Below are 21,879 nucleotides of genomic sequence, written 5' to 3' on the forward strand. Positions count from 1 at the left end.
AAAAAAAAAGAAAGTTGGCCACGCCCACTCAGTCATATTACACCCACCACCACCACCAAGCCACGCCCACAGAACCAGTAGTAACAAATTTTACATTTCACCACTGCTCCGGTCCCTTCTGATACTATTATTCTGTATTGAGCTCCTGAAAAGGGTCAGAGGACAATTTAAACCCGAATTTTATTTCTCAATGTGATTGCCTGCTGAGAGAGGAAAAACTCCAGCAAATGAAATTTACATATTCTTTCTCTTTCTTATTCAAGTAATGTATTCTACTCATCCTGGCTTTCCTTACGAAAAGCCTCTTTTTTATTATAAAAAAAAAAAAAAAATAGCACAGCATATGCGGCCCATTATGAAATTCAATCTGGAATAAAGTGAGGGTGAAAAAAAAAAAGGAAAGATAGATTTTCGACATTTGCATTTTCGTTTCCTTGCTGGAATCGTGGTCGTCAACTCGTTTATCTCCCAACCCCAACAAAATCAGAAAACCTGAAATAAAATGTTGATAGTACGCTGGCAAAGATAATATATAGGCAGTCCTCAACTTCCCATCGTAATTGAGATCAGAATTGATGTTGCTAAGTGAGACGTGTGAGACATGGGAGTTTTGCCCCCCATTTTACAACCTTCCTTGCCACCGTTGTTAAGTGAATCACTGCATCTGTTGAGTTAGCCACACGGTTGTTAAGTGAATTTGGCTTGTCTGAAGGTCACAAAAGCGGATCACGTGAAGGCGTCATAAATATGAACCAGTTGCCAAGCATCCGAATTTTGATCAACAGTTGTAAGTGTGGAAAGCGGTCATAAGTCACTTTTTTCACTGCCGCTATAACTTGGAACGGTCACTAAAGGAACTGTTGTAAATCGAGAACGACCTGTATGAAGGACTGATAACCGAGTGGAAAATTAAAAGGCCTAAAAATCCCATTGTGTAAATTTGAGACATCGTGAGGTTTTATTTGAATGTATTGTTCGAGAATACTTGAGTACAATTTCACCTTCAAAAGGAAAAGAGTTTGAGAAGAACAGCAGGAGAAAAAAAAAATAGAGGAAAAATAAATCAACTGTTCTGCCCCAGCTATGGACCCCAAAGAACGCAGCACACACAAAGTCTGTACAAACCATAGTTTACTAAAATAAAATTTTTCCAAACAAAGGCTGTTAATTAACTTTCTTAACAGCCTGCAAGAATCCAAAGAATAAATAATCTTAATCTTACTAGGATTGGCAGAAAGCCCAGAAGCAATTTGCAGAGAACTAAGATCAAGGCACAAAGGTATGTGAATGAAGTTGTTCCCTACAAATTGCTTCAGTCGGCATTCCTCCTTAAATAGGCTAAGGGAGTGGCCAATTAGCCCCAAGCCTTACTATTGAGGAGACCTCCTCCTGAGGAGCCACTCCTGCCTTTTGGCAGCTCTGCGTGCCCGTGCATCGAGAAGAGGCTCCTCCTCTTTGTCCTCTTCACCTATGGAAGCTTCTGGAGGTTCTGAAGGCCCTGGCTGAATCCCCGCCTCTGGCACCACGTCTTCTCCAGCCTCCTCATTGTCTGACTCGAGTGCCAGCTGCACAGGCTGCTGGCACAGCACCACACCAGCCTCCTCGCTGTCAGAATCAGCCACCAGCCTCACAGGCTGCGTACAGGCCACAACATAAACACTGAGTTGGACTAGAAGACCTCCAAGGTCCCCTTTCCAACACTGTTATTCTGAGTAATTTGACGCTTCTTCTACGCACCGCTTCCAGTGATTTTCCATACCTTAGAGCCGTGATGGCGAACCTATGGCATGCGTGCAACAGGTGGCATGCAGAGCTCTCTCTGCAGCACACGAGCCCATCATCCAAGCTCAGCTCCACCGCGCATACGCACACACCTCCCACAGACCAGCTGATTTTTGGGTCTCTGGCACGCATGCGCAGGAGGCAGGGCACATGTGGGAGATGTGTGCGCATGTGTGCAAGGGGTGGGGGTCACACGCGCATGCACGGGAGTTGGGGGAGCATGGGGGAAGCGGTGCCCCCCTACAGCCCATTTTTGGTCCCAGGAGGCTGCAGGGAGGCCTGCTAGGCCCAAAATGGGGCCCATGGGGGGCGTCACACATGCATTGCATTATGACGCACGCCCGTGTTTTCGACATGCGACGAAAAAAAGGTTAGCCATCACTGCCTTAGAACTTGTGTGCATGTGTTTGTACCGTGTTTCCCCGACAATAAGACCCTGTCTTATATTTTTTGAACCCCGAAATAAACACTTAGCCTTATTTTCGGGGAGGTCTTATTATTTTGGGGTGCGTGGAACAAGATGGGGCTCTTCTTACCATTTTACCTGATTTCCAACTCTGCGTTTAAATATTTTCGGGGGGAGGCTTATTTTAGCGCATGCGCTCAAAAGCCCGATTGGGCTTATTATCAGGGGATGTCCTATTTTCGGGGAAACAGTATATCTTTTTTTTTTTTTTTGAGGCAGATAAACCCTTTTATTCAAAGAAAGCATGGAACTCTACCCACCCACAAATTCGATTTTTCTCCGCTTCGGGGTTATGTAGATGAAGCTAGGGACTGAGCTTTATAGCGTACTCCAGCTTCTCGTTGAATTGTTTTCCTTAATTAAAAAACACATTTAAAAAAAGAAAATCAGGTGGCAGAGAGCCTCTAAGTGGGAACCAAGGGAGATGTTGGAAAACATTCAGAAACTTGCTCAGTTGTTTAAAAAAAAAGGGGGGGGTGCTGTTGCGGAAACATATGGGCTAGATACTTAACTTGCGCGTTATAAAATTCAGTCGAGATGAAATTAATTTTGAGGCAGCGAGGAAGAAACGACTTTGTATCGGGCAAAAAGTGGGCAAGGGGAACCTTTGGGTTGACCCATGGATTGGACTCCTCCTGGCATTATTTTTTTTCAACCTTGGGCATTTTTAAGATGTGCGGACTTCAATTCCCTTCAATTCTCCCGTGGCTGGCTAGGGAATTCTGGGAGTTGAAGTCCACACATCTTAAAAGTTGCCAAGGTTGAAGAATGAGGGTAGCCCTTGACTGAGAGCCCCTAAAGGAGCCTGGCAGTTATGGTCGTAAGTCTACAGATTCATAAAGTGGGTCATCACAGGACTAAGGGTGATCTGCTGGGAGTTCGCAGGGGTTCGGAAGAACCTCTAGCTACAATTCTGTGCAGTTTGGAGAACCTCCAAATCCCACTCCTGGCTGGCCCCGTCCACCCCGCCCCGCCCCTCCCAGGAGTCTCCACTCGGCCTGTTTTGGATACAGGTAAGTGCATGGCGTGCGCGGCAGTGGTGGGTTGCCCCCCATTCGCACCGGGTCAGTGGGCACAGCGTCGCCCACCGACCCTGACATCATGAAAACACTTCTGCACATACACGGAAGCTTCTGCGCTTGCGCAGAAGAGCGTGCGTGCGAGCAAAGTGCACGTGTGCGCGGCCCCATTGTGAACTGGTAGTAAAGGTAAGTAGAACCCACCCCTGGTGCGCGGAGGCTTGGGGAAGGGGGAAAAATGGGCCTACCGAAAGTTCGGGAGGGCCTCCAGAGGTTGGGGAGGCCGTTTTTGCCCTCCCGGAGGCTCAAGAAAAGCCTCCGGAGCCCGGGGAGGGCAAAAACGCCCCCTTCCTTGCCGTGGTGCAGGAGGCCAACTAGGCCACGCCCACCATGGACATGCCCACCCAGCAACCAGGCAAAGAACTCGTTGCAAAAAATTTTGAAGTCCACCCCTGCATAGGACCCAATTTTACAACACATTTTACACCGGTCATTAAGCAATGGACTTTCAGACTCCTACCCTTGGCCGCGCCTCCTTCTCCTTCATGCTTCCAGCTTTGGCCATTAACCTCTAGCTTTCCTCCTCGGCTGGCCCTCTCCTAGCTATTTGCCCTAGCCAATGGGCTTCCGCCATTCCATCCCACGGCCTTCGGTGCAGCCCATTCGCCGAAACACCATTTGTCCCAGGCCTTTGGCTGCACGAGACCAGGGTTGATTTTCACGTACCATTCCTACCGGTTCGCAAATGTGTGCGCGCCATGCGCGGCTTGCTTTGCTCATGCGTGCCATCGCCTGCGCATGCACAAAGCCTTCTGCGCATGCGCAGAGGCTTAAAATGTCACAAAAAAGCGACATCATGACATCCGCACAGGTGGGTGGAGACTCCCACAGCTTCTGCTACAGATTTGCTCAAACCGGCTGAATTTCACCCCTGCAGGAGACAGGTAGCCACCAGCAGTTGTTAAGCAAATCCTTTTTTTATTTTTTTTTGCGGAAGCCAAAGTACAGGCAGTCTTTGATTATATGACGACAATTGTGCCTAGCATTTCCGTTGCTAAACGATAGCACTTAGACTTATATACTGCTTTAGAGTGCTTTACAGCTCTCTCTAAGCGGTTTACAGAGTCAGCCTCTTGCCCCCAACAATCTGGGTCCTCATTTTACCCACCTCGGAAAGGATAGAAGGCCGAGTCCAAACTTGAGCCGGTCAGGATCGAACTTCTGGCATTTGGCAGAGTTAGCCTGCAATACTGCATTCTAACCACTGCGCCACCATAGACATAAAGGGATTTAGCTAGAGAGAGAGATATATAGAGAGAGAAAATAGATTTAGATAGATAGATATAGATATAGACAGATGATAGATAGATAGATAGATAGATAGATAGATAGATAGATAGATAGGAAAGAAAGAAAGAAAAAAAGAAAGAAAGAGAAAGAAAGAAAGAGAAAGAAAGAAAAAGAAAGAAAGAAAGAAAGAAAGAAAGAAAGAAAGAAAGAAAGAAAGAAAGAAAGAAAGAAAGAAAGAAGATAGGTAGGTGGGTGGGTGGATGGATGGATGGATGGATGGATGGATGGATGGATGGACAGAGAGACAACAATAGAACTAACACTTAGACTTATATACCGCTTCATAGTGCTTTTACAGCCCTCTCTAAGCAATTTACAGAGTCAACCTATTGCCCCCAACAATCTGGGTCCTCATTTTACCCACCTCGGAAGGATGGAAGGCTGAGTTAACCTTCAGCCTGTCAGGATCGAACTCCAGGCAGTGGGCAGAGTCGGCCTGCAGTACTGCATTCTAACCACTGCGCCACCATAGACATAGATAATAAGGTCTCCATTGCGTAATACGCCAGGCGAAACAGGGGGGAAAATAGGGTTCGGTTGTCCTAGCATACAAAGGAGAAAGATGGATGGAGATCTGCAGAAGTATTCACCCATCCATCATTAGATGTAATTTAATACTTAATGATGTTTTGCAATCGTCACGTCATGCTCATAATTGAAAATGAATAATTGAAATTCCAATTACGGCTGGGGTCAAGCTAAGGGGAAACCTTGGAACCCCTCATCAAACAACGAGTCCAGAAAGTTTTTGAACGGTGCACAGGAGGATGAGCTGTTTAATTATTAAATGAAAAACGGAGCTTTTATAGTTCTCTTTTGTGTTTTCTGGAGATACCTTTTTTGATATAAAGGAGCAAATATTTCCCCCAGGGGGGAAATATTTTCACTTCCTGGCGCTCAGTATGTTAAATATTTAATCAGAATAGAGGTGGAAGGGACCTTGGAGGTCTTGTAGTCCAACCCCCTGTTTAGGCAGGAAACCCTACACCACTTCAGACAAATGGTTAAAAAGAAGGGAAGGAAGGAAGGAAAAAGAAGTGAAGGAAGGAAGGAAGGAAAGAAGGAAGAAAGGAAAGAACGAAGGAAAGAAAGGAAGAGGGAAGGAAAAATAGAATAGAACAGAGTTGGAAGGGACCTTGGAGGTCTTGTAGTCCAACCCCCTGCTTAGGCAGGAAACCCTATAGTATTTCAGACAAATATTTATCCAATCTCTTCTTAAAAACTTTCAATGTTGGAGCATCCACAACTTCTAGTGGCAAGTCGTTCCACTGATTAATTGTTCTTTCTGTCAGGAAATTTCTCCTTAGTTCTAAATTGCTTCTCTCCTTGATTAGTTTCCACCCATTGCTTCTTGTCCTGCCCTCAGATGCTTTGGAGAATAGCTTGACTCCCTCTTCTTTGGGGCAGCCCCTTAAATACTGGAATACTGCTATCTAGCGTGAAAGGACTTTGGAAGGGTGGACCAAAATTTTGCAAAGAAGAGAGAGGGAACAGAGCTGAAAAACATCAATCGGAGTTCAATTTCGGTTGAAAAATGAAGACATGGAAAGCTGCAGGAATGGATTACAGGTAGTCCTCGATTTACAACAGTTGATTTAGTGACCGTTCGAAGTTAGCATTGAAAAAAGTGACTTATTTTTCATACTTCTGGCCTTTGTGGCGTCCCAATGGTCATGCGATCAAATTCAGATGCTTGAGAATTGACTCATATTTATGATAGTTACACTGTCCTGGGGTCACGGGATCCCCTTTTGCAACCCTTCTGACCAGGAAAAAACTGGGGAAGCCAGATTCACTTAACAACCCTGTTGCTAATTTAACAACTGCAGGGTGTTATGGTTCTGATGAATACCCTAATTAAATCATGAGCATCGAGCCAAGCTTCAAAAGAAATCCAGTTATTTATTAGAAGCTTCATGTCACAAGTGAAGCCAACTCTGACCTCACGTAATTTGCGGCCCAGACTTGACCCTGTTTCCCCCCTCCCCCCCAGGGTGTGTCATCAGTCACGTTCACCAATGGACCAATTTCATGGATTGTAGAGATCACTCTCCACTGGCCACTATGGTTAACCCTGGGAGACAGCCTTGAGAGAGATATGTCTGGGATATGCTTTTGTTTTTGGCTGCCCTGCTGCTTCACTGTTTTCCCATCCACCTTGTCTATGGCAACTCGAGAACAGGCCAGGGATGCTTTGTGAGTTGACACGGGGATTAATTTAACAAATGTGGTGAGAAAGATCATAACATCGGGCACAATTCACGTAACGAATGTCTCACTTAGCAACAGAAATGTTGGGCTTAATTGGCAGTCATATCTCTAAAGCTTAAGAACCAGGAATACAAACCTCGCACAGACAACCTTTAAGGTAGTTTTGGAGTTTTTGAGGTGATGTTGTTGGGACACTCACCAAACTTACCCAGATTTGCCTTATTGGTGAGATGGGCAGCCTATAAATTTAAGAGAGAAATAAACAAAATGGAGGACGCTCACAAAATACTCACATTTATTTGCTTCTCTCTGATTAGTTTCCATCCGTTGCTTCTTCTCCTGCCTTCAGGGGCTTTGGAGAATAGGTTGACCTCCTCTTCTTTGTGGAAGACCCTCAAATTGGCAAACCACTCTATAAAAAGTGGTCACCACACTATAAAAAAGATGTTGAGACTCTAGAAAAAGTGCAGAGAAGAGCAACCAAGAGGATTAGGGGACTGGTGGCTAAGACATACAATGAACGGTTGCAGGAACTGGGCATGGCTAGTCTAGTGAAGAGATGGACCAGGGGAGACATGATAGCAGCCTTACAATATTAGAGGGGCTGCCACAGAAAGGAGGGGGGTCAAGCTATTCTCCAAAGCCCCCGAAGGCCAGACGAGGAATAATGGATGGAAACTGACCAAGGAGAGATTCAACCTGGAAATGAGGAGGAACTTTCTGACAGTGAAAACAATCAACCCATGGAACAGAAGTTGCCTTCAGAAATTGTGGGGGCTTCATCACTTGAGACTTTCAAGAAAAGATTGGACTGCCATTTGTCAGAAATAGTGTAGGGTCTCCTGCTCCTCCTCTTGAGCGGGGGGTTGGACTAGATGACCTATAAGGTCCCTTCCAACTCTGTTTATCTGTTAAAAAAATATTGGAACCCTGTTATCCTGTCGTCCCTAGTCCCTTCTTTTCATTAAAAAAAAAAAAACCTACCGGGAAAGACAGATTAAATCTGTCCTTCCATTCAGGGTTATGTCTCCAACGTGGCATTTTAGTCCTAAATCAATTGAGATGATGTGGTCATGAAGAAGGAGAGAAGCCAGGGCCCTTCCCTTGAACCTTTGTACCCAACGTCAACTTTTCCAGACTTCCCCTTGCAATCCGATTCCCTGTCTAGCGAGCTTTAAAGAGTGCCAGGACGGATAATAATGGTTGTTTGACTGTTTCGTGTCCAAGCTCAGCAGATGGTGTCAAAAAAAAAACGGACCCCGGGGAGCAGAGACCGTTCTCTCTGTCTCTGCTCAACCCTCGGAGTCGTCCACGGGGTGTCTTTGCATTGATCCACGTCTTCCACTGAACAACCCTCAACAGCTGAAACGTGTTGGATTAGTACATCTAATCCCTGATTGATTAGCGATTCTAAATAATTAATTGCCGTGTTTCACATCATGGCAATGGGAAGGGAGGGGGCAGAGGGCAGGAGCCGGATAAATCTTTAATAGGCGACGAGGGTTCTTGACATCTGCCTAACGGGGTCCCGGGAAGGCCATTTTAGCCAGTGACATTCTCCTTCATTATTCACTCGGTGGTCTTTGGCGTGTTTTTGGGTTATTGGTGCATCTATGACTAATGGATTGAGATACGTGAATGGTTCTCTAAAGGCGGGGAGAGGGGGGAGGGAGGGAGGGAGGGGAGAGGGGGGAAGGAAGGAAGGAGAAAGGGAGGGATGCAGGGAGGGAAGGAGGGAGGGAGGAGAGAGGGGGAAGGGAGGAAGGAAGGAAGGAAGGAAGGAAGGAAGGAAGGAAGGAAGGAAGGAAGGAAGGAAGGAAGGAAAAAGGGAGGGGAGCGGAAGGGAAGGAAGAAAAGGAAGGAGAGGGGGACGGGGAGGCGGAAGGAAGGAGGGAGGGAGGAAGGAAGGAAGGATGAAAGGAGAGGGGGAAGGGAGGGAGAGAGGAAGAAAGGAGAGAAGGGGAAGGAGGAGGTGGAAGGGAGGAGGGAGGGAAGGAAGGAAGGAAGGAAGGAAGGAAGGAAGGAAGGAGCAGTGGTTAGAATGCAGTAAAAAGGTAAAGGTAAAGGTTCCCCTCGCACATATGTACTAGTCATTCCCGACTCTAGGGGGCAGTGCTCATCTCCGTTTCTAAGCCAAAGAGCCAGCGCTGTCCGAAAGTGTCTCCGTGGTCATGTGGCCGGCACGACTAAACGCCAGAGGCGCACGGAACATTGTTACCTTCCCACCAAAGGTGGTCCCTATTTTTCTACTTGCGTTTTTTTACCTGCTTTCGAATTGCTAGGTTGGCAGAAGCTGGGACAAGTAACGGGAGCTCACCCCATTACGCGGCACTAGGGATTCGAACCGCTGAACTGCTGACCTTTCGATCGACAAACTCAGCTTTTTAGCCACTGAGCCACTGCATCCCCATACAGAATGCAGTATTGCAGACTAAGTTACTGCTCACTGCCAGCAGTTCGATCCTGACCGGCTCAAGGTTGACTCAGCCCTTCCGTCCTTCCAAGGTCGGTAAAATGAGGACCCAGATTGTTGGGGGCAATATGCAGACTCTGTAAACCACTTAGAGAAGGCTGGCAATCACGATGAAGTGGTATATAAGTCTAAGTGCTATAGCAAAGGGAGGGAGAGGGGCTGGACTGGTGCTTCCATATACAGGTAGTCCTTGACTTACGACAGTTTATTTAGCGACCGTTCAAAATTGCAACGGCACTGAATAATGTAATTTACGACTGTGTTTCACAGTTTAACAACCATTGCAGCCTCCCCATGGTCACATGAGCAAAATTCAGATGCTTGTCTACTGACTCGTATTTATGACGGTTGCAGTGTCCCGGGGTCACGTGATTCTCTTGCGACTTTCTGACCAGCAAAATCAGCGGTGAAACCAGTATTCACTTAAGAACTGCGTTACTAACTTAAAATCGCGACGATTCCCTTAACACCTGTTGTAAGAACGGTCATAAAATGGGGCACAATTCCCTTAACAAAAGTTTCGCTTAGCAACAGAAAGGTGGGGCTCCGTTTGTGTTCGTTAAGTCGAGGACTCCCTGGAGCTGAAGGTAGCGGTTGAACCTACGGCCCGTCACAGTGTCCTTGTCGCTCGTGATTTGACGTTTAAGAATAGATCCGGTTGGGTTTTAGCAACCATAGGACTGAGTTTCCCAAGCTATGCAAGGGGGTTGGACTAGAAGACCTCCAAGGTCCCTTCCCAGCTCTGACATTCTGTTCTATCGCGTTTCTCCGCCAATTGCAAGAACCAAGAATGAATGTTGCAAATTGCGGGCCGGAGGTTTTGATTTCCGCAGGGTAGATTTGATTTAAATCGAGTCGATTTAAATCACGATTTAAATCACGATTCAAATAACTAATAAAAAGGCTTGGTTTAAATCAACTTGATTTAAATCATAATTTTTAAACAGTAGCTGTCATCTCTGTCCCGCAGCGGCTCCCCCTCTGACCCCCCTGAGGCCAGACAAGGAATAACAGATGGAAACTGATCAAGGAGATTTTCAACCTGGAAATAAGGAGAAATTTCCTGACAGTGAGAACCATCAACCCGTGGAACAGAAGTTGCCTTCAGAAGTTGTGGGAGCTTCATCCTTGGAGGCTTTCAAGAAGAGACTGGACTGCCAATCTGTCAGAAATGGTTTAGAGTCTCCTGCTTGGGCGGGGGGTTGGACTCAGTGGTGGGTTCTTCCCGGTTCAGCCCGGTTCGGCCGAGCTGGTAGCAATGACGATATGACGTCACCGAACCGGTTCTCTTTGTTCGGGAGCTAGACCCTCCCACCCCCACCCACACCCCCACACCCCACCCCCCACGTTAGTCTTACCTTTTATTTGGCCCCGCCCCCAATCTATTCGCTGCCTCCTGAGTCCCAGCTGATCGGCTAGAAGGAAAAAAAAACTGTTTAACCTCTTGCCGCAGGGCTTCAAAGGGCCGCCCTACAGCTGATCAGTGTTAAAAGGCAGTGTGGTGATAGACCGGTGCCTCCAAAAACAAATGAGTAGACCGGTGCCTCCAAAAACAAATGAGTAGACCAGTGCCTCCAAGAACAAATGGATAAACAGGTACAGCTCTGCAAGCAGTTAAAAGCCTGGTAGACCAATATCTCTGCTAAATCCTAAAGAATTGACACATGACCATCAAACCACGCCCACCAAATAAGCCACGCCCACAGAACCGGTAGTAAAAAATTTTTAGAACCCAGCCCTGGTTGGACTAGATGACCTACAAGGTCCCTTCCACCTCTCTTAATCTGTAAAACCCGCTGTTGCCTCAGTGAAAGTCCCAATATTGCAGAATATATAGCCTCATGCTACCTAACTGTGCCCCATTTCATGCCGAATAAACTAAAATATTAATGTATCTTAAGCAGTAGTGAGTTTCAAAACCCGGCGCTACCAGTTCGCTATCGATCGTTTTTGATGACGTCTGGGCAGGTGGGCGGTGTTACGTTCCACCCAGCAACCTGTGGAGGCGGAAGCGCTCCTGATTGGCTGAACCGCCGGCGCACACAGAAGGCGGGAAAGGGATGCCCTCTGATTGGCCCAATAACTGACAGCTCGCCTATATATGAGCTGTCAGAAGAATAGAAGTCAGCTCGCTCCCACGTTATTAGCACAAAGCGAGTCCACCGTTAGCTGATTATTGTTAGCAATAAAGCCTGTTAATTGTTATCCTGTCTTGCCTCCTTCCATCGCCTACCCTGTTCTATAAATAGAACAGGCGGAGCCTCCCTTCCCTCCCTGCCACTACCGATTCGCTCGAAACGTGGCGAACCAGGACCAAACCACCACTGATCTTAAGCAGAAAACTATCTATCTAAATAGATTTTTACCTCAAAAGCCTTTTATTAAAATCAATTTGATAAAAATTTAAAAAAAAATCCAATTTAAATTTTAAAAAATAAATCCGATTTAAATTTTTTAAAAAATCTATTTTTTTAATTTATTTATTTTTAAATCATTGATTTTTTTTATAATATAATTTTTATTGAGTATTTTACATTTTAAAACCAAACACACAAATAGCAAAAGAAATCAAGAGACAAAAACAAAAAACAAAAACACATGTACACCAGACATTAAAATACAATACTAACAACAGATATATACAATTTTACAACTTTCTGCATCGACTTTTGTCTTTCCTCTTAGCTTTTATCCTCCCGCTCCTTCTCTTTCTTTTTAAATATTTATAATTAACTGTTTTGTTAGCAGGATCATTATTTACATTTATATCCAGTATGTTAATATCTAATTTCACTTTATATTCTTATTTCTTAATTTGATTTCTGTTTTCCAACCATGTATAGAACCTATTCCACATTTTATAATAATCTCAGTCTTCTCTCTTTCTTTGATCTCCATCATTAATTTATCCATTTCGGCACATTCGAGGATTTTCTTTCTTCCGATGGTGTATTTTATCTATTATATTATATTGCAGTGATGGCTAACCTTTTTGCCGTCGTGTGCCAAAAGCGGGGGGAGCGCGGGGGGGGGTCATGCATGTATGTGCCCACACCCATAATTCAATGCCCCTGTGCCCCGTCCTCCCATGCATGCGTGCGCGACCCCCCTGCGTTCCCCCCAACTTTTGGCACGCGACAGCAAAAAGGTTACCGGTGGGCCTGGTAGGCCCGTTCTTCATTCTCCCCAGGCCAGAGGCTTTCTTGGAGCCTGGGGAGGGCGAAAACAGCCTTCCCCACCCCTGGAGGCCTTCCAGAGGCTAGAAACGGCCTGTTTCCCAACTTCTGGTAGGCCCGGAAGGCCAGAAAATCAGCTGGCCGGTGCATGCAGGCACGCTGGAGCTGAGCTAGAGCAAGAGGAGGAGGACAAGCACAGATATGGCTCCGCGTGCCACAGATTCGCCATCACGGTTATATTGCATATTCTAACGGCAGCCAGAATTACTCTAGCGCAAATGTGGAAGTCCACCTATAAATAATCGATTTTTATCCACCCTGGATTTCCAGAATCCCAGCTTTTACTTAAATAGGTGCAAGTGTATATTTTGTTTTATTTTAGGTGGAGTTTCTGAGCCAAAAGCTGCTTCTCTCTCTTCTGGTTCGTGTCTAAATCTCCTTGTGGAGGAATGAAGGGGGGAAAATGGCGGACCTCTGGTGGACTCTTAATTTTTCCTGGGCCCCATTCCAAAAGAACATAAACAAAGCGAGCAAATGAGTATTTCTTTATGGCTTGGTTTTCACAATGGATGCTACTACTGTACTTAATATTCTAAACGAGGAAACGGAATTAAATAGTCCGGGCTCTTAATGGTCCATTGTTTTTCGAAAGCTATTAAGAAGCCGTCCGTTCAGTAGGTGACAATCTCCTTGACCCCCTCCTCAGCCAGTTTATCTTCCCGAACTCCTGCTGGACTGCATCTACCACCCACAAGACAGAATAACAGAGTTGGAAAGGACCTTGGAGGTTATCTAGTCCAACCCCCTGCTCAAGCAGATGACCCCCCTACACCATTTCTGACTAGTGGCTGTCCAGTCTCTTCTTGAAAGCCTCCAGTGATCTATCTAGCTGGTCCTTGGTTCTCTCTGAGCTTGGCTGCTTTCTTGCAGATGTTTCATTAACTAAACTAGCATCCAAACTAGTCATGAACACTGATGATGTTACCTGGTTGGGTAACTCTGTTATTCCCTTCCCTTCCCTTTTCATTATTCTATTCTATTCTATTCTATTCTATTCTATTCTATTCTATTCTATTCTATTCTATTCTATTCTATTCTATTCCATTCCATTCCATTCCATTCCATTCCATTCCATTCCATCCCATTATTCCCTTCCCTTCCCTTCCCTTTTCATTATTCTATTCTATTCTATTCTATTCTATTCTATTCTATTCTATTCTATTCTATTCTATTCTATTCTATTCTATTCTATTCTATTCTATTCCATTCCATTCCATTCCATTCCATTCCATTCCATTCCATTCCATTCCATCCCATTATTCCCTTCCCTTCCCTTTTCATTATTCTATTCTATTCTATTCTATTCTATTCTATTCTATTCTATTCTATTCTATTCTATTCTATTCTATTCTATTTACTCTACTCTACTCCACTCCATTCCACTCCACTCCACTCCACTCCACTCCACTCCATTCCATTCCATTCCATTCCAATTATTCCCTTCCCTTCCCTTTTCATTATTCTATTCTATTCTATTCTATTCTATTCTATTCTATTCTATTCTATTCTATTCTATTCTATTCCATTCCATTCCATTCCATTCCATTCCATTCCATTCCATTCCATTCCATTCCTGTTCTCCTCTTCACAAACTCCTCTCCCTTGTAGCACTGATGATGTTACCTAATTGGTTCATGAAATGTCTGCAAAAAATAACCAAGCTCAGAGACCAACAAGGACCCCACAGCCTTCCTCTTCCTCCTCCTCCTGCTCCTGCTCCTGCTCCTCCTGCTCCTCCTCCCTCCATTCTTCCAAACGCCCCCCCCTCCAGCACTGATGATGTTACCTAGTTTGGTAATCAAACATCTGCAAGAAAACTAACCAAGCTCAGAGAGCACCAAGATCCACAGTCCTCCTCCTCTTGCTCTTCCTCCTCCTCCTCCTCCTCTTCCTCCTCCTTCCTCCATTCTTCCAAATGCCCCTCCCTTCCAGCAGTGATGATGTTACCTAGTTTGGTAATCAAACGTCTGCAAGAAAAACTAACCAAGCTCAAAGAGGCACCAAGGAGACCCCACATCCGATGAGCCACTCACTGAGGCCTTCCAAAATCTTTTAAAAGCTGGGGCCTCTTTGAATTTTCTGTTGCAGCAGCAATAACGACAACGGGAAGCCCAGTTAATAAGATCCTCACATAAGGACTAGCCATGAACCAAAGGGAAAAAATCCTTCTCTCTCCCTAAAGGCAGATCATGGCTCTGATGCAACTACATGTCCCTGCAGGTATTTTGATGGCTGCCTCATTTCACTGCTTGCTTGCTCCTCGAGGAAGGTTTTGCAAAGCAAAAGAAGAAGGGAATTGGTCTTTTTTTTTTTTCCTATAGGAAAGGTGACGATAAATCACATTTTTGGGCAAAATAACTCCCTCCAAATCTGTTCGTAACGGCTTCATTTGCATCGCACCCTTGGTGGCGGAAGTAACTCACTTTCCAGATTTTTGCAGTGCCTTTGATCATCAGCTGACAGATGGCTCGTATTCCCTAAAGCGACACCCGGGGGAAAAAAAAAAGCTGGCAAAGGTTAAAATTAACCCAGGATGGCATGTGTGAATGGGACAATGACATTCTTTTTACCAGTTACTAAATCCTGGTTTGGCGCTCTCCAATAGGAGCATCTAGAAATATTTTTGAAGGTGGGACAAAGGCACCAGGATTTTCCTTGGAAATCTTCCTATATAGATAGTCCTTGACTTATAACAGTTCTTTTAGTGACCGAAATTACAACGGCACTGAAAAAAGTGGCTTGGGGTGTCCACATATTGCTACCATGTCACTTTAGGGGTGATATGATAGCAATCTTCCAGTATTTGAGGGGCTGCCTTCTTATACAAGAGGGGGCACGGTGGCTCAGTGTCTAAGACGCTGAGCTTGTCGAATCAAAAGGCCGGCAGTTCAGCGGTTCGAATCCCTAGTGCCGCGTAATGGGGTGAGCTCCCGTTCCTTGTCCCAGCTTCTGCCAACCTAGCAGTTCGAAAGCAGGTAAAAAATGCAAGTAGAAAAATAGGTACCATGTGGAGACTGTAGTGTCGAACTTGATTTCATGGAGGCCGCATTAGGGTTGTGTTTGACCGTGGGGGTGGTGGAGGGGTGGCTGTGGCCAGAGTAGGTGTGGCTAGCTCGATGTCACTCGTGTCTGGGGCACCTGTGGTGGCGTGAGAGCCCCCTTCCCCAGGCTCCGTTTTCGGCTGGGACATCCTCCTGCAGCGCTCTGCCAGAGAAAACTGGCGTGCCTCCCCCCTTGAGCTCTGTTTTCACTGGCAGAAACACCACGGGCCGGTCTGTCACTGTTTCCAGGTTGGCCCCGCGGGCCAGATCTGAGTTTGACACCCTTGCTCTAGAAAGAGCAATAAAGATGATGAGTGGAGTGGAGGGTGAAACATATGAAGAACGGGTGCTGAAATTGGCTAAGATGCTGAGCTTGTCGATCAAAAGGTCGGCAGTTCAGTGGTTCGAATCCCTAGTGCCATGTAACGGGGTGAGCTCCCGTTCCTTGTCCCAGCTTCTGCCAACCTAGCAGTTCGAAAGCAGGTAAAAAAAATGCAAGTAGAAAAACAGGGACCACCTTTGGTGGGAAGGGAACAGCGTTCCGTGCGCCTTTGGCATTGAGTCGTGCTGGCCACATGATTACAGAGACGTCTTTGGACAGCGGTGGCTCTTCGGTTTTAATTTAATATTAATTATCAATTAAATTAATTATATAAATTAATTATTATAATTATAGTATATAAGCATTCTTTTCAGGGAAACACGGCACCTGGCATCCAAACGGGCCGCGTGGAGACTCTTGGGAGAGGCGGGGTGGGGTGGGCGGGGGCAGCCAGTCCTTAGAACAACCGGTTCGGTGAACCAGATTAAAATTAACATCCGGTTTCACCCGAACCGGTCCGAAGTGGCTGAATCCCACCCCTGAACATGGGTAGTGGCAAAGTGCAGTCAAGAGGGGAGATCTACTAATTGATTGCAAACAAAGAACAATCCGTTTCTTCTCCTTTACCCTCAGGAGACTTTTGGAGAATTTTCCAGTTCCTCCAAGAAGTCTTTGAAAAAATTGCAAATAACCCTATGAAGGAAGCGAAGATGGGCAAAATTCCCTTTACATTGCAATATCGAGGATTTAGCGTTTGCTTTGACGGAATTTGTTCCCCAAATCATTTATTTATTTATTTTATTAAATTTGTATGAGGATGGGGGAGCCCTTGGTGCTCTCTGAGCTTGGTTGCTTTCTTGCAGATTATTATTATTATTATTATTATTATTATTATTATTATTATTATTATTATTATTTATTCAATTTATATACCGCCCTTCTCCTATTGGACTCAGGGCGGTGCACAGCCAAAATAAAAAACATCCCAATACAAAATTTAAAATTTGTTAAAAGAATTACACAACTTTGGCCCAAAATTTAAAACATCCCAACTAAAACCCATAGACAATTAAAAATCTAACATCTCAAAAGGGGGGGGGGTGTTTACACCAGCCCTGCTTGGTGGAAAAGAAAAGTTTTTAGGGCATGGCGAAAAGCCCGGAGATCTGGTATCATGCGTATTTCCGGGGGCAAATCGTTCCAGAGGGCAGATGCTGCCACAGAGAAGGCCCTCCCCCTGGGGGTTGCCAGCCGACACTGCCTGGCTGACGGCACCCTGAGGAGTCCCTCTCTGTGGGAGCGTACTGGCCGGTGGGAGGCTATCGGCGGCAGAAGGCGGTCCCGCAAATACCCAGGTCCTATGCCATGGAGCGCTTTAAAGGTAGTAACCAACACCTTGAAGCGCACCCGGAAGACCACCAGAAGCCAATGCAGCTCACGCAGGAGAGGCGTCACATGGGAGCGCCCCCTCGCTCCCATAATCCCCCGCGCAGCCGCATTCTGCACCAGTTGGAGCCTCCGGGTGCTCCTCAAGGGGAGCCCCATGTAGAGAGCATTGCAGTAGTCCAGGCGGGAAGTGACGAATGCCTGAGTGACTGTGCGTAAGGAGTCCCGATCCAGAAAGGGACGCAACTGGCAAATCAGGCGAACCTGATGAAAAGCCCCCCTGGCCACGGCCGTCACATGCTCTTCTAAAGACAGCCGTGCATCCAGGAGGACGTCCAAGTTGCGAGCCCTGTCCGTGGGGGCCAATAACTCGCCCCCAATAGCCAGCGATGGCACCAGCTGGCTATATCGGGACGCTGGAAGCCACAGCCACTCGGTCTTGGAAGGGTTGAGTCGAAGCCTGTTACTCCCCATCCAGATCCGCATGGCCTCCAGGCACCGGGACATCACTTCAAGGGCATCGTTGGGATGTCCCGGGATGGAGATGTACAGCTGAGATCATACAAATCTATCTTAGCTTATTGGTGATATCATTTCCTATCTTAAGAATGAAATTGCTTGGGTAATTGCGTTTCTCTAGCCCAGAACGCCAGCGAAGTTTTCACTGTAAATTCTTCAACTTCTTATATTAAAGGAGGAAAAATACTGCCATTCATTCAGGATTTTGTGGAGCGAAGAGTTCATTCGTGCACTTCTGTGGGTTTTTTTTTTTCTTTCCTTCTTTTTTTTTTTTCTTTTTTTCCCTGTCAAATCATTCAAAAGCTGCAAAAACTTTGGGAGAACGTGGTAGAAATAATTTGAGTCGACGGTGGGCGATGGGATTCCCTGATGCCTCAAAATCAATCTTGCGGAATGATTTATGGAAAGACACTCTGTGGAGTTGTATACTTCGAAATGATCGTCATAATTCATTTGTTAATGGTGTAGCAACATTAAGGGGTTACCGAACTTGGAAAAATATCCTGTCTTGGCAATTATATGGAGGGCTTGCAAAGACGAGGAGGCAATCCTGCAGACGTTCATTGATCTTGTTCGATTCAAACTTTTTATTAATATTTTTTAAACAAAGCATTAAACTACAAAAAGATAGAGAAAGTCGAAGGTAAATTGGGAGAGGAAAAGGGGAAGAGAGAAAGGTGTACAATAGAAGGGGAAAAAAGGGAAAAAAACATTGACTTCTGACTCCATTTGGTACAATAGAATAAGATACAGATAGTCCTCAACTTATGCCTACAATTGAGTCCAAAATTTCTGTTGCTAAGTGAGACATTTTTTGCCCCATTATACAACCCGTCTTGCCACAGTTGTTAAGTGGATCACTGCAGTTGATCAGTTAGTAACCCGGTTGTTAAGTGAATCTGGCTTCCCCATTGACTTTGTCAGGTCACAAAACCTTGGGACATAGCAGTGGTCATAAGTATGAACCAGTTGCCAGGCACCTGAATTTTGATCACATCATCATGGGAAGTCTGCAGCGGTCGTAACTATGAAAAACGGTCATAAGTCACTTTTTTTCAGTGCTGCTGTAACTTCAAATGGTCACTAAATGAACTGTTGTAAATCGCAACAGTTGTCAGCACTTCAACCTGCATTTACTCTAGTGCTGACATAAGAAGGAGAAGCGAAGGCGTCTGGAAAGGGACGTTTGACTTTTCACCTACTTATTTTCCCTGGAGATAATATCCCCTAGGAGATGGGATGGGAGGGGGGAAATTCCTTTGAGCTGGAGTAGATTAGGGGTAGAATGACGTGGAAGATGGCCAGTGAGTGCAGGGGAGTGGGGAATGGAAAGGGAGGGTTTTGGGGCTGGACGTCAGTGTTGGCTTCGATTGGAGTCGGGTTAGAATGTCGTGCTTAATAAATAGGAGTTTGTCTTCAAATATTTTGTTTGAAATGGAATTTATTTGAGACGACCTCGAAACTTGACACTGTATTAATATACAGCCTCAACTTTCTACTTTTATATAATAGTATATATTAGCCATTTCTATCTAACGAGCGAAACCCAAAATCAAAGTTTGATATATTTTTGGGGGGGACCTCAAGCACAAAGTTCAAAAGTGGTTTCCAAGAAGAAAGACAATTAATTACATTCTTGTTTTAATCGAAACAGTCAATTTAGTCATCTCCCCTAATCTATCAACGTTTGCGAGACGTTCACAGATTTTGTGTAAGCATCTCAAGAGTTGGAGAAAAGGAGGTAACATTTTGTGAAAATCGGTTCCCTTTTCCAAGTTGTGTAGAATGGACAAAAGGAAGTCAGGGGTGAACAGACTAAAATTAGTCTGCTTTTTCTGGCAATGGATAGTGAATTATAAGAGGAGATGAAACATTTTTAAGTCTTTATTATAGATAGAGATTTAATGTTTTGCAAGCTGCCCATAAGAACGTTTTTCTCAGCCAAATGCAATAAGAGAAACCCAGAAGTTCAAAAGAAATGTCTAAGGCTGTAACTCATTTTAAGTGTTTTTAAACCAGGCAGGACCGTGTGGGTTAAGCTACAGATGTTATTTCGATTGTGGCTGATGTGTCATTTTGTTTTCATTTGGAGAAGGGTGCAAGATTCACGCGGGCTGGGAACGCAGTTGGACACATGGGACACAGTTTGGGAGGGTTACACACAGCCGAATAGAATAGAATAGAATAGAATAGAATAGAATAGAATAGAATAGAATAGAATAGAATAGAATAGAATAGAATAGAATAGAATGTAACATCATCAGTGTTCATGATTAGTTTAGGTGCTAGTTTAGTTAATGAAACATCTGCAAGAAAGCAGCCAAGCTCAGAGAGAACCAAGGACCAGATAGATAGATAGATAGATAGATAGATAGATAGATAGATAGATAGATAGATAGGGATGGATGGATGGATGGATGGATGGATGGATGGATGGATGGATAGATAGATAGATAGATAGATAGATAGATAGATAGGTAGGTAGATATGGATGGATGGATGGATGGATGGATGGATGGATGGATGGATAGATAGATAGATAGATAGATAGATAGATAGATAGATAGATAGATAGATATGGATGGATGGATGGATAGAGATGGATGGATGGATGGATGGATAGATACATAGGTAGGTAGGTAGATAGATAGGTAGATAGATAGATGAATTATAGGGGTGGATAGATAGACAGAGAGACAGACAGACGGATGGATGGATGAATGGATAGATAGGGATGGATGGATAGATAGATAGATAGATAGATAGATAGATAGATATAGATGGATAGATAGATAGATAGATAGATAGGGATGGATGGATGGATGGATAGATAGATAGATAGAGATGGATGGATGGATGGGTAGAGATGGATGGATGGATAGATAGATGAATGATAGGGATGGATAGGTAGACAGACAGGGATGGATGGATGGATGGATGGATGGATGGATGGATAGATAGGGATGGATGGATAGATAGATAGATAGATAGATATGGATGGATAGATAGATAGATGACAGGGATGGATAGATGGATAGATAGACAGACAGGGATGGATGGATGGATGGATGGATGGATGGATGGATAGATAGGTAGTAGGTAGACACCCAACAAGGTAATATTATTAGTGCTAGGAAGGAGAGGGGGTTGTAGAGAGGAGGAGGAGGAGGATGGGGGAGCCCTTGGTGCTCTCTGAGCTTGGTTGCTTTCTTACAGACTAGGTAACCCAACTAGGTAACATCATCAGTGTTTCATTACCCAACTAGGTAACATCATCAGTGCTCGTGACAACTTTGGGTGCTAGTTCGGGTAACGAAACATCTGCAAAGAAAACAACCAAGCTCAGAGAGCACCAAGGACCCTCCAAACAAACAAAGAAAGAAACAAACATCCCTACGCAGAGGGAAATTTCCGAGAATCGGGTGCCCGCTGCTCAAAAGTCTCTCCAAAATAAATAGATGGCCAAGGGTCGCAAATAAAATAACCTTGCTGAGAAGGCCTTTGTAGTAGTAGCAGTTGTTAGTTGCGAAGTCGTGTCCGACCCATCGTGACCCCATGGACAACATTCCTCCAGGCCTTCCTGTCCTCCACCATCCTCTGGAGTCCATTTAAGCTCAATCCGACTGCTTCAGTGACTCCATCCAGCCACCTCGTTCTCTGCCGTCCCCTTCTTCTTTTGCCCTCCATCGTTCCCAGCATTAGGCTCTCCTCCAGGGAGTCCTTCCTTCTCATTAGGTGGCCAAAGGATTTGAGTTTCATCCTCAGGATCTGGCCTTCTAAAGAGCAGTCAGGGTTGATCTCCTCTAGGACCGACCGGTTGGATCGCCTTGCAGTCCAAGGGACTCGCAGGAGTCTTCTCCAGCACCAGAGTTCAAAGGCCTCCATTCTTTGGCCTTCTCAGCCTTCCTTATGGTCCAACTTTCACAGCCATCCATTGCAACTGGGAAACTTATGTTGGCAGGGTGATGTCTCTGCTTTTTGGTACGTGTCTAGATTTGCCATAGCTTTCCTCCCCAGGAGCAAGCGCCTTTTAATTTCTTTGTAGACCTCCTACCAAATATGCCGTCTGAAGTT

This window comes from Pituophis catenifer, unplaced genomic scaffold (genome assembly GCF_029215685.1).
Source record: "Pituophis catenifer annectens isolate HBS135680 unplaced genomic scaffold, rPitCat1.0.hap2 SCAF_4, whole genome shotgun sequence".
Taxonomy (NCBI): domain Eukaryota; kingdom Metazoa; phylum Chordata; class Lepidosauria; order Squamata; family Colubridae; genus Pituophis; species Pituophis catenifer.